The sequence below is a fragment of the Petaurus breviceps genome, unplaced genomic scaffold, assembly GCF_028583685.1.
Source record: "Petaurus breviceps papuanus isolate PSGF00001 unplaced genomic scaffold, PetGlider_PUasm1.0 38, whole genome shotgun sequence".
Lineage (NCBI taxonomy): Eukaryota > Metazoa > Chordata > Mammalia > Diprotodontia > Petauridae > Petaurus > Petaurus breviceps.
This window is the reverse complement of record NW_027186304.1, coordinates 84,082,356-84,095,186: the sequence shown is the minus strand read 5'-3', so window position 1 is coordinate 84,095,186 and position 12,831 is coordinate 84,082,356. Positions and strand designations below refer to the sequence as shown.

General features: G+C 35.4%; 1 protein-coding gene across 1 annotated transcript in view; it reads right to left on the bottom strand.

Annotated features, from left to right (window-relative positions):
* The window catches only part of KCNB2 (potassium voltage-gated channel subfamily B member 2), a 504,596-nt gene extending 491,785 nt beyond the window's left edge, over positions 1–12,811 (bottom strand). Inside the window, exon 1 of the mRNA XM_069100114.1 lies at positions 12,263–12,811. The gene's annotated coding sequence lies outside the window, so the exon portion shown is untranslated. The remainder of the gene's footprint in view (positions 1–12,262) is intronic.
* Positions 12,812–12,831: the final 20 nt, after the last annotated feature.

The window sequence follows — 12,831 nt, the reverse complement described above, 5'->3', positions numbered from 1 at the left end:
AGAGAGAGAGAGAGACAGAGAGACAGAGAGAGACAGAGACAGAGAGAGACAGAGAGACAGAGACACAGAGAAGTAAGGATAACATGGATGGAACATAAACTGAGCCTTGAAGGAATATGGGATTCTAAGAGGAAGGAGTGTATTGCAGCTGTAGGTGACAGCTGTGCAAAGGTTTGGAGGCAGAAGAGGCAAAGCTAAATTCAGGGAACAGCAACTAGGCCAGCTTAGCTGGAGTGCAAACTGTGTGAAGGAGGCTAATATGAAATAAGCTTGAAAAAGAGACTGGAGACAAGCTGTGAAGGACTTTAAATACCAAACCGAACAGTTTGTATTTCATTCTAGGGTCAATAAGTAGTCATTGAAGTTTCTTTAGTAGGAGAGTAACATGGTAAATCTTGCTTTATGAACATTATTTTGTATTTTGGGGGAGGATAGAGTGAAGAGAGGAGAGACTGAAGGCAAGGAATCCAATTAAGAGACTCTTAAGATAGTCTAGGTGAGAAGTAATATGGGCTTGAACTAGCTGGTGGCCTTGTGAGTTGTAAAGGAAAAAGCACCTGTAAGAGATGCTGTGGAAGTAAAATCTGTAAGTCTTAGAAACTACTTGGGTATGACAAGTGAGGGAGAGGGAAAAGTTGGAAATAATTTTGAGGTTATGAGCCTAGGTGACTAGAGGGAATGCATCACTCATCAGAAATAGCTAAGATTTGAAGATAGCTAGCTTCTTGTGGGGGGGGGGGTATAGACAGTTCTATTTTGAATATTTTGAAATTGGTATGCCTTTGGTACAAGCTAGTTGGAGAGGTTAGGTAGTTCATGGTGCCAAACTCAAGATAAAGACTGGAAATATAATTCTGGAAGTCATCTAGAAAGAAGTTGAACCCATGGGCATTGACTTCACTAAAAAGAGAGTGATAAAATGACTGGCAACAATACCCTTACACCCTGGCAGAGTGGTGGTGACAAATTATATAAAATAGTCAAAGGAACACAGATTTGGCACTCCTAACCTATTTCTATTACACTTCACTGTAAGGATCCATAGCCACTCTATTTATACCTACAGATACAAAATGCTCTCCTCTAAATTTGCTAGCCCTCTTGAAGCAAAACTTTGACTGCCCTGCCCTGATTACTCTTATCTCCTTCCTACCCTGAGTATGGGTTTGCATCAAACCAATGATCAAAAATCTTTAATGGCTCCCCAGTGTCCAGTGAAATAAGTCCAGATGTCTTAGGCTCACACTCAAGGACAACTACGATTTGGCTGCAACAAATATTCCTACCATTATTTCAACTTCCTCTTTTTTATGTAATTCAAGTTGACCCAAATTGAGTAGCTAACTATTCTCTAAACAAGATCCACACTTTTCTGCTTTCCTGACTTTAGTCAGGGCTTTTCCTCTACCAAGGATTCAATGCCCTCATCTCTACCTACTGAAAATCATATCCATCCTTCTTTCATCCAGGTCCAAAGTTGCTTCTTTCACAATATGGACCCTCATCTGTTCAGGTGGATATGATATCTCTGTCCTCTGAACTTAAAAGTTGCTTTGTATGTCACATGAACTTATTATATACCAATACTGTTTGAGGACATATATCTCCTATTCAGTAAAGAGTTACTTGAGACTACCAATTGTATAACATACATCTTTTTATCCCCAACAACACATCTAACTGGTTGTTATACACAATAAGCATTCAACACATGGTGACAATGCAGGATCATGGGGATTTTGTCCTGGAAAGCTCCTGATGGATTGTCTATTCTAATCCTGCCATTTAACAAATAATTGATTCCTGAAGTAGTTAAATGGCTTGACCAAAATTTTTAAAAAGTCTACCAAGTAGAAGAGACAGGTTTTGATCCCAGGTCTTCCAACTCTGAATCTAGCAATCATTATGTTACACTATGTTGCATCTCATATGTTTTTAAACTAGCAGAATGGATTATCTGAAGTATGCACAGCCCTACCCAGTCATCCACTGCAAACAATTTACCCATCCTCGTATAGAAGAAATTAGATCATTAAGTAACATTTATTAGGAATCCCCTCTGTTCATGACACTTTATAAATATTCTTCCTTTTCTCTCCTTCATTTCTTTCCATCCTCACTCACAATGTAGTGTATGTTTCTGTTCTGTAACATCCTCAGAAGCTTCAATGATGATAAATAATTAAAGGCAAGAATACAAGACAGATGGATTGAATGACCTGTTAAATTCCATGAATCCTCTGCAATACTGTAAAAGATTTGTGATATCATTATTGTGGCCCCTCCTTCCATCAATGCAGATCACGGCCTTTCTATGTGTTAGTAATTGGTTTAATCAGTTTGTGGCCATAAAATTCATGACCTGGTGGTCAACCTTTTGGTGATTAGCCTTTCTGCTCTGATCTGGGTTAGCTCATGGGTGACGATCTGTCATGAGGCCTATATTAGAAGTCTTTCTAGCTTGAAAACACATGTCAGAGCTTATGTTATGCTGGCATAGCATTAAAAAAACAGGGTCACCTCAGTGTGGGATTGAAGAAGGACTTGAATCTTTACATGTTAAATTTACTATTACTAATAGAATTTGGCAGCATTCAATAAGAATCCATTAAAGTATTTGATAAGTAGCATGAACTCACCAACACTTTAAGACAGAAATGTACAAACTATGATGACATATAAATGCTAGAGCCACCAAGAAGACATGTCAATGTTCTAATATTGCCCAATGTCAACATTGTAAATGTAATATAAAATTTATATCCTGTCAGATGAAAGTATTAAAGCATACCTTCAGCTTCCTAAGTCTATGCAGTTTAGCTGATGATAAAAGTAGAATTTCAGGGTAAACCAAGCTTTCAGTATTGGTCTGTATTTGGATCTCATTGTGCTTAAGTTAAAATTGGACTTAAATGTTATACTCTCAGAAGTCAGGGAAGGAGGGAAGGAAGGAAAGAAGGAAAGGAGTAAGGAAGGAGGCATTTATTAAGTGCCTACTATGTGTCTGGTAGTATGCTAGTCACTTTACACATATTATTTTATTTGATCCTAATGATAACCCTGGGCGGGGGAAATAGGTGCTATTATTACCCCCATCTTACAGTTGAGGAAATCGAGATAAACAGAGGTTAAGTAGCTTGCCAGGATTACACAACTAATGAGTATCTGAGACCAAATTTGACTCAGGTCTTCCTGACTTCAGACCCAGTGTTCTAGCTATTGCATAATCTAGTTGCCCCTAAATTGCAAATTTCCCCATCCGAAAAATGCAATCATGATCTCATTGTCCATTTCCACAAAATATTCAGATTTTTGTGCTGAATTTCTGAGTACTTAGAAAGATAAAATAAAATAGAAAGATGGAACAATTTGCACGGGAAACTTGAATGAAAAAAGTCATCCTTGTGCTACTGATAGAGAACCTATCTTTAGAATTCTCAGGCTTAGCCCATTTAATGTATGTATCAGGCCTGTTTTTATATGTATGCTTCTTATGGATGGAAGAGGAAAAAATGATCACTCTTTATACAGCATTAAAACTATTAAATTAATAAATAAGTTTGGGTCTTTGTACTTTACATTAATACTAATAGATGCAAGTGGGTTAAAATTTAGAGTCAAGTCCATGATAAGAAAGACAAAATATAACCAAAATGTGTGATTATGAATGTTGCATATGTACCTACCAGTAGGAAGCCTTTGTAGTGCATACAAAGACATATAAGACATATTACCTATATTCCAGGAGTCTGTAATCTAAGAGGAGTACACAATTATAGTATAAGATATAGAATATTAGAAATATCAAAAGGAACACCAAAAAATGGTGCTCTTGGGATTCAGAGAAGGAAGAGCATATCCAGTTAAAGAGATCAGGGGAAATTTCATGGAGAAGGTGACATTTAAGTCGGGTATTGAAGGATGGGTGTGATTTAAACAACTGGAGACTTGTAGAGTAGGATATTTCTTTCATTAGATCATTCAATAAATTTGAATTTGTGATCCTATATTTCCATGAGCTTAAGTACCTTCTTTTGTTTAAGAGTCTCCTAGAATCTGAGGAAGCTATAGATAAAAATAATATATCCTCCTTGGCCTAAAGAATTTTATAATCCAGAGGGGGCATATGAAACACATACACATTTAATACAAATAAATTATCAGAACAATGAACAAGGATTGGAGATGAAGAAATTTAACCTCATTTTGCAGGTGAGAAAACTAAGACTCAGAGAAAGCAAGACACTCAAGGCAATAGAGGTAACAAATGCCTGTCAAGACAGTGTTTTTTCCACTTTATTACAACAACTTCAATCAGGCATGATTAAAGCTCACAGAAGGAAGTTCAGGAGTGAGGAAAATGCATGAATTAAAATATGGTGGGGAAGAGACAGCATAAAAGGGATAAGCATGGAAAACAGTAAATAATAGCAATTATCGGAATTGGAAAGAAAACTGTCAATGCCAATGGAAATTGACCAAAATCCCTCTATAGGTTCACTGTTTTCTGTCATGAGAGTTACAAATGCCTTTATGATTTTCAAGTTAGTTACAGAAAAACCTAAATTTAAAGAGTCAGGATTTTTCATTTGATTATTTGATGTGTACTCTGAGATTCCATGAAGGATGGGTGTGATTTCAACAAATGAAGACTGTAGAATAAGATATTTTTTTCATTAAGTCATTCAACAAATTTAAATTTGTGATCTTATATTTCCATGATCTTAAGTGCTTCTGGTTACCTATGGCTATGATAGCTTCAGCTCCAGACCCATCCCCCAAATACTGTCTAAATAGAACAAGTAACAGCCAGCCCATCTAGACTAGGAAAATCAGAAACTACATAATGTTTATTAAAATTATTATCACCCAATTGAGGCTTTTTAATGTTATCAGGTAAATGATAGGGACATTTTAAAAGGATGAGCTTTGGACAGAAGCTGAGTCCACAGATTATCTATAACTCTTTGTAAGGTTCTCTAGCACCTATCCCATACAAAAGGGAAGGATTTCCTATGTCAACAAGTGGAATTTTTAAAAAGCTTTATGAGGAGTCTAAATGATGCAAAATGTTTCTAGGGTGATTTCCTTCTACACTAAATAATTCTAGGCACAAAGCTATGTTTTCAGCTTGGTTCAAAACTTAATATAAAATACTAATTCACAAAGCTACTTTTGGGGAAAAAAAGTCTATTTCCTCAAGTTGAAATGTCACCCTAAACCAGGGTTCAAGAACTACATGCACACACACATACATGCATACATACATCCATATATATGTGTGTATTTCTATTAAGTTTTCTATTTCTACTCTTTCTGTAATGTCTGATGGCATTTTTCTATTAGGATTTGGAGAAAGACTTCTACTACAATTTTAAAATGAGTCTTATTTCATAAGGGAATTAATATTTAATGATAGAATGATTAATAATTGTGATTTTATGAACCAGAGACATTCAGCATGAGAGCTACTCGTCACATTTGCTTCCAAACCTCCAGACTTACAAAACAAGAGCAAAATCTACTAACACTCCATCATTTGTATCTCTTACATAGGTGCATTTCAGGGCTTTGTTTTCCAAGTGCTTCTATATTACCTTGACATTGTAGAACTGGCAAGGTTTTTATCTGCTAAAGCATCAAAACAAAGGCTCAAAGGGACATGCACATGAGAACATTTCAACTATTCAAAGAAGCAATATTTGTCATGAAGGGGATTCAGTGAACAACCCAAATATAAAGCTTCCATAGTCATGATTCCTAATGTAAATCAGTCTTAATTTTGATATTTCTACAAAATCATTTAAATTGGCAGACTGGGAACTGCTGTTATTTTCAGAATATTTTAATTTGGTTTGCATGTTGTCTCCCTCCCCAGAATGTAAGCTTCTTAAGGGCAGGAGCCTTGTTTTTGTGTTTCTTTTTGTCTCTATCACTTAGCACAGTGCCTCACACATATTAGTTCTTAATAAATACTTGACTGATTTCTAAGAGTTTTCAAATTTTTATAGTTATCTGAACTGATAACAGAGAATAAAAGAGATGAAATTTATGTATGCTGTATGTGTGTATATGTGTGCATGTTAAACTAGTATTATAAACTACTTTTTGTAGTTTTACTACTTTTTAAAAATTTATGGAATAAAACAAGCATCTCCATAATATAGCACAATAATATTTTTTGTAGAAATTTTAGTTGACATGTTGCAATCATATCTGGCATGTATCTGGAGGAAAAATGAAATATAATATTTAGTTATCAGGATATGGGCAAATAATCAGGAAGTTTGTGATTACTCAGAAAATAGTGTTAGACTAAATATCTGATTTTTTTAAACCATATGTTGAACATCAGGTAAAAACAAGTTACGTTTTTAGGAGAAACTATCTATCTAAAGAATAATATAAGTTTTTCTTGATTAAAGAACTCATGAGTTTCTTTTAAGCTTTTTTTTTGGTTTATTTTAACTTATCCTTTTGGGAATAATTTCCACTTTATTACAGAGAGGGGATATTGTCTAGACCTGTGGTTAAACTGGTATAGTATCACAGAGATAAAGAAACTGACTCTACCAAAAAAAATCACCACCTGTAACTTAATAGTCTTAGAGAGCTGCTTAAAGCACTCAGAAAAATGACTTGCTCAAGGTCATAGAGCTATTTGGGTCCAATGTGGGACTTGAAACTAAGTTTTCATGGCTTTGAGGGCAGCTTGATGTCCACTACAACACTGTTAAATCTAAATAATATTTCATTTGGAGGAGACTTTAATCCATGGGTTTAATAAAATTTTATTTGTGAATTCAGCAATGATCTTAAAACATGAATATAATAATCCTAGAAATGTCACGTTAAGGTATTGATATTTGCTATATTCAAAAAAATCACAAAATAAAAACATTAAAAGTAAATTTATGAAATTGTAGTAGAAATTTTAACCTTTATGGAATCTTATCCTGCTCTATAGATCATATATTTTGTAGATGAGAAATTTCTATCATTTTAGCAATCTAATAGTTGTTCTTTAGCCTCAGACAACCTTACCATTTCTAATTTACATCTCAAGCGATTGTTTCTTTTTGTTTAAATTTTCCCTATTACTTGGCTTCTTTACAAACACTATCCCTTGGCAAACTTTAAATCACTAATTATAAATGCTAGTTGTTGTCATGTTACTTTGGATAGTAAGTCCTGATAACATCAAATAATAAGCTGAAGATTAGTAGATTAGGTTTCTATTGAAAATTCTGTTCCTAAACTAATGATCTGATTATTTTAACTGTTGGCAGATGTCTTCATCTTAGCTTTTAATTCAATGTTCTGTGGAAACAGAGAAGAGACAATTTTTTACATCAAAGTGCTTGGCACTGTCAAATGGTTCAACATCAGAAACTTATAGACCAATATTTTCTCCATATATATGTATATATACACATACATAAACACACATATATAAAATTCTGAAGAAATAAAACAAACATTTCCATAACACAGTAGAATAGAAAAACAAATGGTTGCACATGAAACTGCAAACCTGTTATATATAACTTGCTATTGCTTTCTTGGTTGAGATAATATTAAAGGAGAAGTATTACCACCTGCTTTGTCACAGCATGGTAAAGACCATCGAACTTTTTCCATTTTGCCTGCAGCTGAAACCTTCCATTAGAATTCAAGCTTCTCGATGGCAGGGATAGCCTTACTTTTCTATTTATATCTCTAGCATTTAATGGATTGTTGTTCATATAGTTAAGTGCTTAATAAGTCAATGCTTTTTTCCCCTTCATTCACTAGAACAGTGTGGAGTCTGGCAAGGTGTTGATCATTGTCAGGCATTAGCTAGTTCCCACAATACAATACATGTGGGAGGTGAAGTTGGGTATTCTTCTCTTTTAGACAGTTGTAGGCCCCAAACGATGGGAGTAAGACAGAGTATACTTTTCCCAGATTCTGGAAACTTATAAGATAACAGATAATAAATTTAGAGCAGGAAGACATATTAAAGGTCATCTAACCCAAATACCTCATTTTATAATTGATTAAACGAAGATCCAGAGAGGGTAAGTGACTAACCTAAGGTTGAATAGGCAATAAGTGACAGAGCAAGGATTAGAGTTTGGTCTTCTGACTTTTACTTCCAGATAGACAACATAATTTGGAGTGAATCCAGTATCTTCTTCAAGAATGACTTGAATTGGGGGGCAACTGGGTGGTTGAGTGAATAAAACATTGGCCCTGGAATCAGGAGGACCTGAGTTCAAATCAGACACTTAACACTTACTAGCCATATGACCTTGGGCAAGTCACTTAACCCTAATTGCCCTACATTCCCTCCTCCAAAATAAAGGCAAAAAAAAATAGAGGGCTTCAGTTTTGGGGCGTCTAGGTGGTGCAGTGAATAGAGCACTGGTCCTGATGTCAGGAGGACCCAAGTTCAAAGCCGGCCTTAGACACGACACACACACACACACACACACACAAACCCTAGCCATGTGACCTTGGGCAAGTCACTTAACCCCCAACTGCCCCTCCCCCCAAAAAAGAAAAAAAAAGAATGACTTGAATTTCAAATTCTCTTATGCACACTTGTGTATACAAAAGGATATCTGATTTTGTATTACACATTAAATAAGTCACTAATTTGTTGATTTTTCTTGATTTTCCTGATTGTAAATTCCTTTAGGCTAGGGATTGTCTTTTACTTCTTTTGTAGCCATCAGTCTAATATTTTGCTGCATTTACAAATTTATAATTGGCATTAAGATAATCATATGGTAAATACCAAGAAGAGTAAAAAGAAAGAATGAATGAATGAATGAAATCAAGTGAACATAGAGGAGCTCAACAAAGACAGAGGAACATTGCTTTTAAATTCATTTATCAAGAATTCTTGCTTTGGCTTAAATAAGGAAAAGATTATTATGCCATAAACTCCATTAAAGGCAAAAACTCTAGATTTATTATCTCACTTTTCAAATATGTGTGTGTATTGTGTTTAATAAGCTTCTGGTGAATTGGAAAGACTTTTAATCTTACAAAGTCAATTCTATGTACTCCATATCTACTTTCAGCCAATCTATGTACATAAAAGAAGAAGAAAGGATTTACTTGAGCTCTACTTAAAAGATAGGACACAGGAAGGGGTGTAATGGTAAAGGTGGGTTAGGGATCTCAGGAGCATTATATGTCATTTAAGTTAGAAAGCTAGGTTACTTTATAACTAAAATTCTAGGTTCTTTCTGCTTCAGGAATGGGTGTAAGGAAATACTGTCCAAAACTCAGTTTGCCGTTTACTTTCATGTAGCACATATAGTATTCATGTTGGTTGCATCTTTTTCTCTGAAAATTTATGAAAATGAAAATAGCATCATAATTTTGTGAAAATTTCATTTAAGCAGCATTGACAAATCTCTACAGTCTACCATACCACATCTAAAGCAAATGGATTTTTTAATAAACAAAAAATATTTCCATTAAAATATATGATGACATTTTAAAACTTTATATTAAGACAACCATAAGTAGAAGGATGTTCTCTAGGATCTGATCTCTAAGCAGTAACAATCTTCAAAAATGTTTACCTCTTTATATTTTATTTTTAAAACAGTGTAGAAAAGTAAAATGTACCCCTAAGGGGATTATATATTCCTGGAATTTCCATTGACATTTTCTAAGAGTTTGTCACTAAATTGTGCTCTTCTAAACATAAATTAAACAAAGTGAAAGACTCCTGGTCTCTTTATAACACCAATTCAAAAAAGGCAAAGAAAAAACTCCTAATTAAAATACTTAATGAGTAAAGATGGTACCACAGACAAGGGCATGTTAATAAACATGACACAAATCTGAAAGATGTGGACAGAGATAAAAATGGGCACTAGATCTATGGCAGGACTAGCATCTTGTGATTTTTGCCATTTTTCTAGCTGTCTCACTTCTTTCTATTACACTACAAATTAGGTGGGAAAGGTAGATGTTTATAAAACACCCAGCAAATTCCCTAGAGTGTGTATGCAGAGTAAGTATAAAATAATAATTTATTATAATTTTATTAGTATTTTTGTAGGTAAGTCTGCATACTTGGAAAGTGAGGTTGGTGGTGGGGGTGAAGAGAACAAAGTGAAGATGGGAATGGCATCAAACACATTAATAGACTGGTGCATGTTTGAAAAAGGTAGAGAAAAGTCAAGACCAGGATAGAGAAGAAAGATACCAAGTCCCAAATCTAAAAGTAGAAATTGCAGGGTTTTTTCTTCTTTTGGTAATGAAGGCCAAAGAGAGGTTTCGAGGAAGGGTAAACAGAAGCAGAAGGCAAAAACAACAACAACAACAACAAAAAACTATTGATTCCCTCCTTCTTTATCTAAAAGTATGATTAAATGAAAGTAAAGGAAGAGAAGTTCATTATGCACAATTCTAATCATTATGAATATTCAGTGTACTACTAGACAGTCCACTAGAAGAGAATATTCTGTTTATTTTTTGGAGGCATATTAACCCTTTTAAGTTTACAGAATACTTTTAGATAACTAGCTAGCATTTATTTATTGCGCACTAATAATCTGAGAAAATGAATATACCTAAAATAAATTAGTACTTCATTTATGCTCTACTTCTTGGAGGTACATTAACTCTTCCAAATTAGTAGTTCATTAGAAGTTTATTTACTTAATGAAACCAAATAGTTTGAAAAAGTTAATGCGTCTACAGTAAGTGTGTAAGTCATGCCCTGGGTGCCTTATATAACACAATGATAGAATCATTTAGTAACACTCCTATATATATAAAACACACACATGTAAAAGGAAATATTGTACATTAATAATTCCATTTTAAGTCTTAGTTAATTTGAAAATTCAGGGTTTTTAATTTTGTTTTTCTTTCTGCAGATTTTTGCTTGAATTGAAAGAAAAGTTTGGAAAACTTTGTGTTTATGTATAATTAAAATATATAATATATATGGAGAGAACAAAGCTTTAAGAATAAAAGACTTGCCCCAATTTTCTTCAGCTGCATTTTAAAATTTGTGCTCTTCTAAACATAAATTAAACAAAGTGAAAGACTCCTGGTCTCTTTATAACACCATTTATAACACTCATTTTTAAATTTTAAAATTCTCAATAAGTTATTCTGCATTATAGGGAAATATTATTGGTTAAAATCTTTCTTGGAGTGTCTTCTAAGATGTAATATCTTGCCTAATTTTTAATTTCTACAAAATCTGATACAACCAATAGTACCACATCTTGAAAACAATGATCCTAGGTGCCTATTTTACAGACCTTTATACTTAAAATTGGCTTATCAATAAAGTATCAAATAGACAAGAAAGTAAAATATGAAAGTCCACTTTAAAATATTTTCAGCATTACATAACTTGAATGGAATTAGAGCCTCTGTGAAGTGAACTCAAAGTAAATTTGCGTCTGTTTGCTTAATTTCCCTAGTGTAAATATATAGATACCCAAGTCTATTTTATCTCATTAACAATTTGTAAGATGTAAGCATTTAACATCAATCTGTATTGGGGTGTGTGTGTGTGTACACAAGTATGTTTTTACTGCTTACGATGTGTACACATTAACTTTTTTTAAGAAAGAAAATACATGATAGTAATACTATTCTGGAAAAGACCTTAGAGCAGTAGAAATAAGCGATTAACTCAAATGGTAGATATCTCTTAGTATCATTCATGGAAACTGTTTTCCCAATTCCCCTAGACAGAGTGTGTTGGAAGCAGCTATGAAGCATTTTCCTTTGAGAAGCGTCGCACACTCAGAAACAGTGCTACAAAACTGGAACCCCAACAACCCCGGTTAGCTTGGGAGAAATCAAATGCATTGCCAGTGTATTCTGAGGACTACTAAATACATCAATAATGTTGCAGTCTTTAAATCCTGTCCCAGCAGGAGAGAGGGAAAGAGAGAGACAGAAATAGACCTAGAAAAAGAGATAGACATTTAAGAACAAATCTACCTAAGTCGTCAAGAGCAAATAGCTTGCAAAATAACATTACCCACCCCTTCTCAAAAGGGCTCTTCCAGAAGCTCTTAGGTGGCTAACATTCTTCGGTGCTTCCTTCTATGGAATGAGAGCTCCATACATTTATATCATGCCTTAAGTCAGCTTTGTGTGTAAGTCCACTCGGCGCCATATGGCAGTTTCCACCCCCTTTCGCAACTCAAGTCAGGCTAGCCTGATGAGATGATTCATTTGGAAAAGGAAGACCCCACAGGGGAGCAGAAATGCCCCAGCCACTTACCTTGCTCAAACACACCACGTTCGGCTGTCAGCACTGGCTTGTGCACCACAAAGGGCTGTGGGATTCCCCCCTCTCTCAGGGGGCTGCTCACTCTGCGATTCCCTTCACCAATGATGTGTCGCTGGAAAACCCCCTCCCCTCCACCGAGAGGAGGGTCCTCCTAGCTGGATGGAGCTCGTGTTGTTTTTTGCTCTCTACATCTCTGACTCTGGTTCATCTTCTCTTGTAGAAAGGCTCAATGGAGAGGCGGCAGGGGGAGGCAGGAGGAGGAAGACATCCTTAAAAAGAACAATAATCTTCATCGCCCCCTTCATCGAGTGTCCATACTCCCTACCGTCCCCCTCCCCCAGCCTCCCAGAAAAGATAGAAGACAAATCAAATAAAAACAAATCAGCGCCGTTGCTTGGGTAGGATCGTCTTGCAGAAGGAGGGAAAGCGGAGGCACCGCCAACCCTGGCTGTTAAATCTCCCTTAGGCTGGCTGCATGTGACAAGGCGGCGGCGGCGGCGGCGGAGGCTGTTGCTGCTGCAGCTGGTGGGGGTGGTTAGTTGGTGGCGGTTGGGGTGTGT